The sequence below is a fragment of the Petaurus breviceps genome, unplaced genomic scaffold (assembly GCF_028583685.1).
Source record: "Petaurus breviceps papuanus isolate PSGF00001 unplaced genomic scaffold, PetGlider_PUasm1.0 188, whole genome shotgun sequence".
NCBI classification, from domain to species: Eukaryota; Metazoa; Chordata; class Mammalia; order Diprotodontia; family Petauridae; genus Petaurus; species Petaurus breviceps.
Genome location: NW_027185804.1, coordinates 21,771,625 through 21,785,113, shown reverse-complemented (window position 1 = coordinate 21,785,113; position 13,489 = coordinate 21,771,625).

Sequence of the window (13,489 nt, the reverse complement as noted above, 5' to 3'; positions counted from 1 at the left end):
AGGCATGGAGCTGTCAATAGAAAACGTATGGCTGGGCTCTGGAGCTGTGAAGTGAGGAGAAGATTATTTAGATGAACGGGCTAATCCGACAGAAATGGTACACAGTTGTAAATGTCAATGAGCCGGATGTGTTAATTCCAGGCCCGTGGACTAGCATTCGTCTGCATAGGCTGTGACGTTTATGTGAAAGCCCCAATAGCAGGATCACCTCTGAGACCCAAAGGGGAGAAGTAAATGGAGTTGGGGGGCCCTCCGTGAGGGAGAGCTGTCCCTGTCAAATGCAGTTAGTTTGTGAATGCTGATGGGCTTTATGTGAAAGCTCTAGGACTTGGTCACCAGCCATAAATACTTATTTAGTGAATAATAAGGCAAGGCCAGAAATATAATAGCTTTTATGTTGGAGTTGACATCCAACAAGCTCTAGTCATCTGTTAAGAAAGTCTGAAGGGTGCTATAAGCTTCACAATAATAAGAGGGGATCATATTGAAAAGGAGGATTTGTGTGTGTGTGTGTGTGTGTGTGTGTGTGTGTGTGTGTGAAATTGGGGAAGGTTGAAGGGGAAGAAAGGGAAAGGCAGCTTTTAAGTCTTGTGCCCATTTTTTCCCCCTGTAGGCTGAGGTCTAGTCACCCCAAAATGTAAGTAAGGCTGATTTTCCCTCCCTTTTCGAATCTTATATTAACCATTAACAACTTTAGGCCTCAGTTTTGTTATCTATAAAATGGGAGGTTGACCTTTTTGCTCTAAATCTGTAACTTTTATGCTACTCCACTTTTATTTTGTATCTCTCAATAGCATGTAAGCCTATGAAACAACAGGAAAGTCCTGTAGAGAAACTGATCCACTTGACCAGGACCATCAAGCCAGTATGTGTCACAAACAAATGTAGGGCCAAGAATCCCTGACTCCAAATCCAACATTCATAGATTTAAGAGCAGGAAGGGATTTCAGAGGCCATCTAACACAACCTCTCTGCCCCCTTCACCTATTTTATTTATCTAGATAAACAGGCTAATCCATCAGAAATGGTACACGGTTATAAATGTCCATGAGTCTGATTCATTAATTCCGGGTTCATGCAGCAGGTTAAATGACTTGCCCAGGATCTGAAGGTAGGATTTAAATCCAGTTCCTCTTACACCAGAGCTAGGGTTCTTTCCATTGAACCACATGGCTTCCTACCCAATATTTCTAGCCACACAGCTGGCACTGGATAAATTCTGTCGATATGTTGAATTGTTGAAGAGAGCTTGGTGTTGTGCTGGTGCCCTTTTTCGAAGGAAGAAATGAAGATCGCTGGTAGACCCTCACTAGAGAATTACTTGCTCATGAGCGAGTCACACAGTCCAACTGAGTCTCAATTTTCTCTTCTGGAAGAGACAGATAGTAAACAATAAATAGTAACAAATAAGAAAATAAATAAATATTAAGGAATAAAATCAGTAAAATAAAAGAAGTGAAATAAAATTAAAACAATAAAATAAAATAATATAGGGACACTCAACCTTGTAGAGTCATTTGAGAAAATGACTTTTATATACTTTGAAGCATGTTTGTAAACCTTGAAGCATGATACAAACGTGGGTTATTATTAACCATGAGTTTAATCATTGAATGATTGACTGAAAGACATGGGAAATGCAAGATCCCAGTATGCTGACTGTATGTTATCTAGAACAAAGTACTGGATTTGTTTAGAGCAAAATTCCACCTCAATGGCTCTCCTCCAGCATGGTGTCCCCCATGTAGTAGAAGTCAAAGCTATATAAGATCCTTTGAAAGATAGAACAGAGGGGCTGCTAGGTAGCACAGTGAGTAAGAGCACTGGCCCCAGTGTAGGGATGACCTAGGGCATTGAATCCGAGCTCAGACTCTTAGCACCCGCCCAGAAACACCTGGCTGTGTAACCTTGAGCAAGTTACTTAACCCAATTGCTTAAAAAAAAAAAAGAAAGATAGAACAGAAATAACCTCGTGCTATAACTATATGATTATCAATATAAACTGAAGCAAAAAACCCTTTCCAAAGGGCTTAGCCACTATCTTGGAAGTTTTAGCACAGAGCCCAAATTGAAAAGAAATGCTCTAATGATGATAGGTCCATGATATTTTTTGAATTTTTGTTTGTGGATGATATTGTGCTCATCACATTAAGACTCAGAACATTGCAAAACTTTATGGTTGAACTTCATAATCACCGAAAAGAGTTTAACCTAATTATCCAGAGGAAAATCCAAGTGTCCAATGGATGACCTATATAGCTCTGCCACGAGTGTGTGTGTGTGTGTGTGTGTGTGTATGTAGGTTTGGAAACCTTAACAAAACTATCTAAATGTTTATTATAATTGCAGAGAGTACAATTCTGCTGGGCTAGCCCCATTGTTCGAGTGCCAAACATATGCTTGCCAAAAAGACCATTTTATGGAGAGCTCACATGATGGTCAGAAGAAGCCATACAAGGACACTCTCAGGGTCTCTCTTAAGAACTTTGGAATTGATTTGTGACATGGGAGACACTGGTACAGGACTGCCCAGCATGGCATGCTGACATCAGAGAAGGTGCTGTGCTCTATGAGCAAAGCAGAATTGAAGTAGCTCAAACGAAACTCGAGATGAGCAAATGTAGAGAATCCACCCCAAATGCTCACATGGATGGACTATTTCTGCCCGACTTATAGCAGAGCATTCTGAAATTGTATTGGTCTGATCAGCCACAGTTGGACACACTGCTGCTTGAATTGAAGGTTGGGGTGAAGCCTAGGGTGATCCAGAGGTAACAGATAAAGAAGGCCATGATGAAAGGGCCGACGCCTCAGGCAAATGCCGAGGCCATGCGGGAAAGTTGGGCAGTAGGGAGTTCAAAAGAGGGGAGAGGTCCAGGGCCCATAAACACTGCCTCAGTTTCTTCATCTGTAAAACAAGCTGGAGAAGGAAATGGCAAACCACTCCAGTATCTGCCAAGATAACCTCTTTGGAGACATGACTGAACCACTACAAACTGATCTAATCAATGGCACACAATACTCAGCGTCCTTGTCTATATAATGAAGAGGATGGTTCAATTGTTCAGAAGAGAATAGAAGATCATTAAAATGCATTTTAGTTCTAACTATGGAACTTTTTGAACCAAAAAGGAGTAAAGTACTGAGAAAAGTTAATATTATTCTGTGTCCCTTGATAATTAATATTACTCGGTAATGCATCCTTTTCCCCATTTTGTCAAAATCCCCTCTCTTAGCCCAGCTCAAAGAGCTTCCAGTCCAAACTAAGGCGAGGTTGAGGAAAGTGATCTCTCCTAGCCCCCAGGGCATCTGCTTGGTAACTACTTCAAAGCAAGACCACCATTCTGTTTAACACATAAAAAGAGAAACCCTTTGGGCTAGCCCTTCCCCAGCAATGACTCTACTATCCTTATTCGTCTTCAAAGTTAGGGGCGACTTGGTCTCCAAGAAGGAAGCCAAGGTGGGGGTGGGGGGACCTTAATGATATGTTTTTTATTTGTCTAGACAAGATTGCTAGCAGCAGCTGGGTCTAATAAAACAATTAGCATTCTTTAATCGTCCTGGAGGGGGCGAGATCAGCCACACCCGAAGGCCAACCCACTTTCCTCCAGCTGCAGAGTAATTTTATGACCAGAGGATTACCTCTACTTCTCAAGTTGAAGAAATAAGGAGGAGCTAAGGTCACTCTCAATCCATCTCATAAAAATGCCTACCAAGCAGGGTTTTCTAGTCTTTTCCAGGGGAGATCCAAATGCTTTTTTGTCAGGCCAATCAGAAGGAAGACACATCTAAGGTTTAAAAAGCCCTGTTGGCTCCTCAGTCATCAAGGAGAGACCACTGACCCAATATGTAAGTTGCTGCTATATCATGCTTACGTCCCTGGTTTCTTGTTGAGGTCCCAGTACATGGCAGCTATAAAATATCTTGCCCTGGAGAAGACTGCTTCAGCCTCATTTTAACTTGCCACAGTTTATATAGTAAATGTTCTTTAATAAGAGGCACTTAGCAGTAGCAGTGCATCAGTAATAGATACAACAAAGTTGTCTTTAATTAATACATCAATTGTGTGTTAAATAGATACTTCTAAAATACCCCAATATCTCTATTCTCTGAAGGCATTGGAACCTTTCCCCTTTGATCTTGTTGACACTATTCTGTGCTTAGCAAACACTCTTTTTCTAAGCTTGAACAATGGTTAACTTTCAGCCCAGACCTTGTTCAGAAAATCATGAATTCTAAATGAGTGAGGAAGGAATGAATGAGATTTCACTTTCAGCAATTGTAGCTCATTCATTCTCAAAGTTGCTGACCCAAAGGATTTCACCGCAACTAAACAATACCATTCACTCATTATTCTATAAACATCAATTAAGTACCTGCTGAGTACACAGCATTGTTAGATGTTGGAGGAAATAAAAAGTTAAGTTAGGACACCTGACTTCATAGAATTTACAAAGTACAGGGATAAAGTACAAAAATGACCAGGAATCCATACTCAGTCTTGTGCTAACTTTTTTTTGTTAATCAATGACTTGGAGGAGGGAATAAATGGGATACTTGGGGTGAGCGGGAGGGATATCTAATATAATGTTCAGCAGAGTTCATATGCCAAAAGAACTCAATGGACTAGAATGGTGGGTTGAGACTAAGACGGAGTTTCAAAGGGATAAATGCAAAAATCTGTTTGGGTTAAAAAGAAAATCTCACAAGTATAGATTAGAAGAGAAGTATCTAGAAATATATGCTATTAAAAAAAAACCCACTGTAGATCTTCATGTATTGTAAGCTCAATATGAGTCAGGTGCATGATAGCCATAAAAGTTATTAGTATTTTAGGATATATAAAGAAAAACTTAGCATCAAGAACAAGGAGGTATTATTAGTTCCACTGTTTTGTCTTAGCTAGGGTACATCTGGACTGCCATTTTCAATTCTGAGAATCCTAAAGGAAAGACATTGATGAGTTGGTGTGGACCTGAAGATAAGATAGTGAGTGAACTGTAGAATGTGTTATCATGGAATTATTCAAAAGAACTGGGTTAGCTGAGTGAAGAGAAGAGAGCTCATGGGGACATGACAGCTGCCTTCAAGTGTTTGAAAGGCTGATATGGGGAGGAAGGAGTACCCTTGTAGTCTCTGGCCCCAGAGGGCCATTCAGAAGCAACGGGCAGAAGATGCCAAGAGGTCAATTTAGGCTCCATATTAAGTCAAGACAACAGCATGTATTAAGTGCCTACTATGTGCTGTTTGTCCTTCATTTTCAAAAAGGACCAATGATGTCACAGATGATGTCTTGACTCATGTGAAATGGATTTAAGTGAGGCAGAGCTGTGCAAAATTGTCAGCCTCACTTTCTCTTCAAGAGTCATTGAAGTCCAGTAGAGTCAGGACCACTGACGATGGCCCAGGATGCAATGGGTGACCTTCACATCTTCAGTCTGACTAAGCTCTAAGTTCTCCACAGTACCTGCTACCTTCATGGCTATTATTTTCAATTCTCAAATTATTATCATCCACTTATTTCATTGGGAGAAAGTTTTCACATGTTTGGGATAGAAGTCAACAACCCCACCCCCCAAATTCACTGACAAGTTTGAGGAACATTGGCTATTTTCAACCTGGTTTAGCCCATCTTCCCAGACAGTTTTACTGGGGTATGGCCACTACACAGGGTAAAGCTTCAGGTGAGAATCACAGGTGAAAGTTGAGTATCAGACAGACACCAAAGGCTGATGAGCCACTTCTAGAAGGGCTCAGCAAGCCCTCATACCAGAAATGCTAGTCCTCCTTGAATATCCCATACACCTCTATTATGTGCTAGGCACTATTCAAAGTGCTTGAGATACAAAGAAAGTTTAAAAAAAAGAATTCCTGATCTCAAGAACTTCACAGTCTAATCTCAGGAAAAACTTGCTAACAAATAGAGCTATTCCAAAAAGGAATGGGATGCCTTGGGAGATAGTGGTTCTCCCTTGATTGGAGGGCTTTAAGCAAAGACTAGATGACTATTTGTTGGTGTATCGTAGAGCAGATCCTTGGGCAGGTAAGAACTGGACTATATGGGCACTGAGATCCCTTCCAGATATGCAATTCTGTCATTGGTGACAAAATACACAATATTTCAGCCCAAGGGGAAGATATTATGCTCATCATCACCTTAGAGCCAGAAGGGAAAACTGAAGTCATGTAACCCAACCAATTCCTTTTATAGATGAGGAAACTGAGTCTCAGAAGGGACAGTGGTTTGTGTAGGCTCCCACAAGAAGTGACAGAGCTAGGATATAAGACCAGGGTCTCTGACTTCAAATCCAGTGTTTGTCTCTCCACTGCTCAACCCTAGCTCTCAAACAATCTAGGCTTAAACTGTGCCCAACTCACTCTCAGAATGCAGACCTCCCTGAACCATTGAAGCTGCACAACAGCACATTTAACTTCACTGAAATTAATCAGCTGCAAATGATTAAATTACTATATAGAGTGTGAAATACACAACAAAGCTGTAATTTTTATATAAATTCCAGAATGTTACATTATTTTTCCTCAGCAGTGACATCAGAATAATTCCTCCACAATCATTGCTTTGTCTTCCATGGGAAAAAAAATAAACCCACAACAAATCCACAAACCTTCTTGTTCCTTCCAATGCACCAAAATCTGCCTTCAATATTTATTATGATTAATGTTTACCATATTTGTTGTGGGATTGTCTGTTAATTATGGCATTCAACTTCCCCCTTTCCTCTCTGGGAGGATTGGGGGCTGCTGATTCTGAGCAGCATTGCTTGAGAAAGTATCAATTAAAATTCAGTTTCAGTGAATTAACTCATCTCTTCTTTTTTTTTTTTTTTTTTGTTTGCAAAGCCCAATGCTTTTGATTTGAAAGCCCTCCCAGGTTGGATTACTTCATTCTTGCTATGAGAGAAGGAAATAGGACCCAAGATATCTCTTCATTCTTTCTTATTTGGAGGTTAGATAGAGAAGAAAGAAAGGAGGAAGAAAACTGGCATTGATTAAGGACTTCCTATGTTCCCTCACTATGCTGAATGCTGGTTATATACAACTAACTACAAGCAAAAAGAAAGACAGTCTTTATCTTTAAGGGACTTAGATTCCTATGGCCAAAGACAATCCATAAAGGGGACCTGAAGTACCTGGGTAAGGACATTGTTTTGAAGTCCAGAAAAAGTCAATAACATGGCCTTGAGGGGGATATGGGTAGCTACAGTAAAAGCTACAATAGAGACTTTCTACTGAAGACTTTGAGCCTTTACTGTAGCAAGTGTGACTTGACTTTGATGCCCCAATACTCCATGCCTTCCCATCTTATCTGTATTCTCTCAAGGATCTTCCATTGAGACTCTGCCCAAAGGACTGGAGGCCCTACTTTTACATTTACCTTTTACCTGGGTATCAGGGTAAACTTTGGGCTAATTTACCCTAGCTACATGATGAGCCCACTTTCTTTTTCTAGAGAATGTCTTTAATCAATCAACCAATACACTCCCATTCCATGATTGGTCCACTTCTTGTTCCTTCTGATTGTGCATTTTCTCGATGATATCCTTTATGCCACTCTTTACAAGTATGATCTAAGCATATAGCTCCCCAGGTCCCCTATTATCTCTGAGGTCAAATAGAAACTCCTATGTTTAGCATTTAAAATCCTTCACAACCTGGCTCCAACCTACTTTGCCAGGCTTTTAGTACATTCACTACTCTGCTCTATGGTTCAGTCAAGCTAGCATTCTTGCTATTGCTCATGTTGGCTCTGTTACCTTTGGTCAGGTTGGACTACCATGGTTGGCATGCACTTCCTGCTTCTCCACTTAGAATCCCCAGTTTCTTTCAAAATTCAGCTCAAACAACCTCATCAACATGAGGCATTGCCCAACACCCAAACTCTAAAAATCTTCCTCTCCCTCCAAATTACGTTAGATTTCTGTTGTATGTATTTTGCACACATTTAAATAAGTACATGTTGTCTTCCTGAATGGAATCAAGTCAAGTCAAGACTATGTGTCAGGTACTATGATAAGAGCTGAGGATACAAAGAATGGCAAAAACCAGTCCCTGGACTTAAAGAGCTCACAATCTAATGGGGAAGATAGAATGCAAACAACTACCTAAAAATATGATATATACAGAAGGAAGACACAATTTCATTTAAAAAAATTTTTATCCTCAAAGGCTAGCATAGTACCTGGTACATAGTAGGTAGTTAATAAATGTCTGTTGATTTATTGGTAAAGTATATATTCCAGTAAATATGTGATTGGAAAAGGAAGGAGATTTATCATGTAGCAAGGGAAAATTATGAATAAAGATGGCAGATCAAAGCACCACACTGGGAGGACTCCAGGTCCATTGTTTTATCCACTGTGCCACCTAGTTGTTATGGGCAGAGCACAGTTTTAGTTGAATTCAATTTAAGTTGTGTTGGGCACTGAAGATACAAAGACAAAAAAAACAGAAATTGTCCTTGTCATCAAGGAATTTACATTCTCTTGGGGGTGGGGTAGAGAATGGGTATACAGATAAATAAATGCTAAATTAATACAAAGTAAGGGGAGTATATATGATGACTCTCTAGGAGAGGTAGGAGTAGGACACTGGGAGAAATTTTGGTAATGTAAAATTAAGAGATATCAGTGAAATATTATTTTAACTGTATTTCAATTCATTAATCTATTATTTCTCTATTTTATTGGTGAAAGTGTTTAGAGAGGTAGATTTTCCCTTAAGAATTCCTTCAAGGATCCCTTAAGGATTTTCCCCAAATTAGGATACTTTGTCTCATTGTTGTCATTATCTTTAATCATATTATCAGTTGTTTCTATGATTTGTTCTTTGGCCAATTGATTCTTAAGATTAAGTTATTTAGCCTCCAGCTAATTTTTAATTATGTCTTCACTGGCTTTTTCTTTATTATAATTTTATTGCATTATAGTCTTTCAAAGATGCATTTAGAATTTCTGAGTTCTTGCATTTTTTTTGAGGTTTTTATGCCCTAACGCATGGTTAATCTTTGTGATAGTGACATGAACAGCTGAGTAATACATGTTTTCCTTTCAGTTCTCATTCAATAATATCCAGAGATTTATTATAACTAACTTTTCTAAAATTCTTTTTAGGTCCTTAACTTCTTTCTTGATTCTTTCTATTTAGATTTGTCTAGGTCTGAAAAGGGTAAGTTAAAATCCTTCACAATTATATTTTTGTTGTCTATTCCCTGAAACTCATTTAGCTTTTTATTTGCATGTTTAGGATGTTTTACATATTTAAATCTAAGCTATTTAGTGCATATGTGTTTAGTATTATATTAATTCATTGTTTATGGCGCCTTCCAGCAAAATGTGGTTTCCCTGTTAATCTTTTAAAATCATATTTAATTGGGGCAGCTAGGTGGTGGTGAATAGAGCACTGGCACCTGATTTCAAATCTGGCCTCAGACACTTAACACAAAAAAGAAGTAGCCCACTTAACACAAAAACTAGCTATGTGACCTTGGGCAGGTCACTCAACCCCAATTGTCCTCCAAAAAATTATATTTAATTAATTTTAAGATTAAAATTTAAAACTTTATTTTAAATTTATTGTCACTTGTTTTGTCATGATTGCTGTCCTTGATATTTTAAACTTAAACTGAAAGATTATAGAATTTTCTCTAGCACCTTATTTTAACTCTGTGTGAATCTTTATGATCCAAGAACATTTCTGATAAATAGCATATTCTTCATTCTATTGATATTCACAATGATTATTGTTAATTGTGTGTTTTTCTCTATTCTCTTATACTTTTTCCTGTTTCCCATTATTAAAAAGGAAGAGAGTGGTGAGAGAGTGTGTGTGTGTTTAGCACTAGCACTCTAGGTTTAGTACAATCTGTTTCTGCTCTCTTACTCCTCTTTCTTCTTCCTAACATGTTCTCATCCTTTCTTTCTTTTATTTTAAATCCCTCTTTGAGATTAAAAAAAGGGGAAAGGACCTACTTGTACAAAAATATTTAGAGTAGTTTTTTTCTGTGGTGGCTAAGAACTGGAAATTGAGGGGATCCCCTTCAACTGGGGAATGACTGAACAAGATGTGGTATATTATTGTGATGGAATACTATTGTACTATAAGAAATGACTAGCAGGATGATTTCAGAAAAAAACCTGGAAAAACTTACATGAACTGATTCAAAGTCAAATGAGCAGAACCAGGAGAACACTGTACACAGTGACAGCAATATTGCATGGTGGACAACTGTGAATTACAGCTATTCTCAGCAATACAATAATCCAAGACAATTCCAAAGGACTCATGATGAAAAAAAAAATGCTGCCTCTGGAGAAAGAACTGATATTGTCTGAATACAGACTGAAGTGCACTATTTTTTATATCCTTCCTTCCTTCCTTCCTTCCTTCCTTCCTTCCTTCCTTCCTTCCTTCCTTCCTTCCTTCCTTCCTTCCTTCCTTCCTTCCTTCCTTCCTTCCTACCTTCCTTCCTTCCTCCCTCCCTCCCTCCCTCTCTCCCTCCCTTTCTTCCTTTTCAAGCCTCCTTGTATAAAATAACTAATATGGAAATGTTTTACATGATTGCATATGTGTAACCTATTTCAGATTGCTTACCACCTCAGGGAAAGGTGTAGGGGAGGCAACAAGGAATAAAATTGGGGATTCAAAATTTTAAAAATGGTAAAAATTACTTTAACATGTAATTAGGAAAAAAATGAAATTTTTAAGATCCCTCTTTGAAAGGATACCCTCCTTAGTCTTTGTTTTTCTCAGTCCTGAGTGTCTAAACATTTAATAACATTATCAGCTAATTGTCCATTTGTGCAGAAATATTATTGTACCTCAGAATCCCAAGTGATGTGACATATCAGCAACTCTGTGATCCACCATTCAGAGCAGCAACTTTCCTACTTAATAAAAGAAGCATCTTACAGTAATATTCTGCAGCTTTTTGAAATCAGAGGATCACAGAAACATAGATTTTGAGTTGTAAGGGATATCAAAGAGCCATCCATTTCTCCCACCTCATTCTCCTTTTTTGTATAATCTTCTACTTAAGCACTACAATTATGTGGGATAGCTTTTCCCACCAAGGTAAAGCTCTCTTTCTCTTCCCCCAGAGGAAAGGAATACCTTTCCTCCTCCCTTTCCACCCTTATTTTAAAATCATCAAAGCACGATACAATCACTTTCCAAATTTCTGGCTTATAGGGATCCCTCTATGATCCATATGAAAATACACATACATCATCTCCTGAAATCTGAGTGAAAACAATTTATCCTTGCTTACTACCTTATGATTTCTCACCATGTTTATTTTTTAATGTTTCTCCTAAGTCTCATATTTGTATTTCAAAGTTTCTGCACAACTCTGGTCTTTACATCAGGAAAGCTTAGAAGTCCTCTATTTCACTCCTTCCCTTATGGGATTATATTCAATTTTGTTAGGTACATCATTCTTGTTTGTAAATCTTTATCTTTTGCCTTCTGAAGTATTATAATCCAAACTCATTTGCAGTGCTGACTGCTAAATCTTGTGCGATTCTGACTATGGATCCTTGGTGTTTCAATTCTTTTTTTCTGACTGCTTGCAACATTTTTTCTTTGACTTAGAAGCTCTGGATTTTGGCTGTAATGTTCCTAGTTTTCATTTTAAGGTTTCTTTCAGGAAGAGACCAGTGGATTCTTTGTATTTTCATTTTGCCTTCTAGTTCTAAGAAATATGATCAGTTTTCTTTTATAATTTCTTGAAATATTATGTCTGGCTCTTTTTTTGATGATGCATTTCAGGGTAACCTAATGATTCTTATATTATCTCTCCTCAATCTACTTTCCAGATGAGACATCTTATATTTTCTTCTATTTTTTCAGCTTTTTAAATTTTGTTTTATTATTTCTTATTGTTTCATGTAATCTTCACATTCTATTTGTTCCACTCTATTTTTCAAGGAGTTAGTTACTTGGGTAATGTTTTGTTCCTCTTCTGCCAAGCTATCTATCAGTTCTCTTTCCAATTCACTCTTCTATAGCTCTTATTTCTTTTCCTTTTGCCCCTCTTGTACTCTCATATGATTTTAAAGAATATTTTTAACTTTTTTTTTTAAAAAAAACCAACTTACCACTCCTCTTGTAGGAATTCTAGCTGAACTTGTGTCAATCTATGTTTTTCTTTGAGACTTTGCTTATAGATTTTTTGGAGTTATTCTCTTCTTTTAGGATTATGTCTTGAGTCTTCCTGTTACTGTAATAAAGTAGCTCTTTATTCTGGAATTCTATTTTGTTTGTTTGTTTGTTCCTTCTTCCATTCTACTTCCTGATTTCAGACTTTATGTTAGGGCTAAACTGTTCTTTACTTCTGGAGGGAATATTTGGGCTTAGTTTGTGTCCTCCTGGGTTCTTCTGCTACTTTCTTGGGATGCTGTGTTATTCCAAGATTCAGGAACAACTCAAAGACTCACAAACTTTCAATATTCCCAAAATGTTATCATCCAGAGCAACTGCTGTTTACTGCCCTACTGGTTTGAGCTCTGCAAGTTTCTGACATAGGTTTGGGTCTGAACACCACAACAGTGGGCTCACCCCTAGTTGGAGTTCCAGTAAGTTGCTGCTAGACTCAGCCATTGTTAGACAATTGGGAAGTTTTGAGGGTTCAGAATAATATAACTGCAGGCTCCCCTTTGACTTGGGATTACTATTCTGTTTGTTCCCTAAAGGCTTCAGAGTGGACTGGGAGCTGGCTCTGAAATCCTGATCTATTCCTGAGGTCATAGCCATACAACTGTTGCTTCCTTCTCAAGTTTTTCCTTGCTTAGTACCCAGCCAGGGGCTTGTGGACACTCATCACCCTGTAATTCCACAAACCATAATGTCTGCTAATATTGGGCATGATAAGAAAAAATCAAAATAGTCTCTGTCCTCAGGGAGGTTACATTCTAATAGATGAGGGTAGTCAATATGTACATAGATAGGTACCAGAAACAGATAGAGTGGAAACAAATAACCTTAGAGGAAAAAGCACTAACAGCTGAGAGGGTACCAGGAAAATCCTCTTGCATAAGACAGCATTTGAACTGAGCTTTGAAGGAAGTGGAGATCACAAGTTGTGGAGGTGAGGAGAGAGTGAATTCTAGACTTTGTGCAAAGGCAGGGAAGGGGAATATGGAATGTCTTATACTGGGAACAGAAAGTAGATGGATCGCACCAAAATGTAGCACTCAGGATGAGGAATAATATGCAATCAGCCTGGAAATATAGATTACTGGTTATATTTCAAATTGAATTCAATACAAATAGTTGCCCAAGAGACCCATGTTGTCACTTTGGAGCTTCACTTCCTTGCTAGGCAGTCTCTGACTATTTAGCCCAAATCCTTAGAACACTGGATTTGGCCTCAGAAGTCTTAGCTCTGCCACAAACCAGTTGTGTCACCTTTATCAAGGTATTTGATTCCCATGTTTCTTCATTAAAAAATGAGAATAATAATAATGAACCC